Here is a 1853-nt window from a genome sequence, read left to right as displayed (position 1 = left end):
AGGCTATCAGCCCTAGGGCCTATACAAGCCTAGCCATAACAATTCCCTGGCTATTTCTTCCCACACTATTTACTTCCCTGAACCCCTGTCTAGCAGGGCGACTGACATGATCCCCAGGATGAATTTCCTTTCTCCCATTCAATCGTCAAGGTTCCTTTTGAAGAGGGCCAAGGAGGCACCCTGCTTGACATGTTTGGGCAAGTCTATTCCAGAGTCTGGGGAGTCTCTGGGTCAGGAACCTATCCCTCCAGCATGTTTTGTTTATTGTGATGACAAGATTTAGATCCCTGGAGCATGTGGCACTGAGGGATTGGGATTTCTTTAAGTGTGGCACGTCCAACAGCTCTGGGTTTGACATGGCCTTGTATGTTAAGCAAAGATAGCCTCTGAGTAGATGATATGCGACAGAGTATAGCTGGAGTTTTTTAAGGCGGTCAGCATAGGGCATCTGCTTTAGGTCTGTGATTCTATTAGTGAGGTATTTCTGTGGCCTTTCCAGTTGTTGCAGATCCAATGTGTGGATTTTAGTTCTAGTTCTCTACGCAGATTAAACAGAGTCCTCTTTTTTTTTTTCATCTTACTTGTGGTCAGCAGATAATATGGCAAGTGTATTGTCCTGAAGGCTCTGTGGTCCATGCGTGTCATGTACGTTACCTGAAGTTATGGCTAAGAAGAATTTTAATACATTAAAATGAGCAAATCAGAATGAATAACTGCTTGAATTCATTTGAGAGACACCTATTATTTGTTTCATACCTGTTATATGAAATTGTACCACACAGCAGTCACTGGGATTGCCGTGCTTCTGTGTCAGTAGAGAAATTGTAGCGGGCAATGCCTCATCCACCTATTTGATATGCATGTGTGCAGATGTACCTGTGCGCGCGCGCGCGCACACACACACACACACACACACACACACACACACACACACACACACACACACACACTCGCCTGTATGTCAGTCACATCACACCACTCTGTCTCTGGAGAGTGCTATTGCATACCAGTTAAACCAATTAGTGCATGGATATGTGAGCATGGGATGTACTTCCTGCTGCTGTAGCTCACTATCTACACCAATCAGTATGGAAACATGCAAATGCTCCTTGCGCTACAGCTAATTTTGTGCTTATAATGCCACAGAGCATATATGTCATTCACAGATTACTGTTTTCTGAGCTACAAATATAGATTAGCAAGATTGAGTTGACAATGGTATAAACATGAGTCAGAACTTTTTTGTCCAGTACACTGTTTTAGTCAAGCCCAGATTATATGTTCTTTGTGCAGCTTACCCATACAAGCTGTATAATGCAGATATTGAATATACACATACACACTCATATGAATGTATATATGAGTACATGTGAGGAATAACAGAGCACATGCACACACAGTGAGAGACGACACCTTTGGCAAAGACACACCCATGCCATTACTAACTGCAAATACTGTCCAGGCCAAACTTGTCAGAAATATTCATCAAAAGCCTTGTGTCTGTGCCACGTTTTATTACCCAGCATTCAATAACTGTCACAACCAACACCTGACTTACCTACATTCAGCTTCACTTGTGGTGATGCCCTATAAAGTGATGCCCTAATTTGTGCTCTGTAGAACATTTTCAAAACTCTGCTATCTCAGTGGGAGATAAAGCAATAGAATTTAGCATAATGAATGCATACTGAACCAATTGTGGTATACCATATTTGCCTGTGTTGTACTTCTTGAATGCAATTCTTTGTTTCTTATTCTTATTAGAAATTCTCAGTCTGATCACCCAGACCACACAACTACATGTTTCTGAAGCTGATGTTCTTCTGCTTTAGTCCACAATAATCTGATCAAAA

The sequence above is a fragment of the Protopterus annectens genome, chromosome 16.part0, assembly GCF_019279795.1.
Source record: "Protopterus annectens isolate FY-2018-M chromosome 16.part0, PAN1.0, whole genome shotgun sequence".
Lineage (NCBI taxonomy): Eukaryota > Metazoa > Chordata > Ceratodontiformes > Protopteridae > Protopterus > Protopterus annectens.
The sequence above is the reverse complement of the archived record's forward strand: the minus strand, read 5'-3'. Positions refer to the sequence as shown.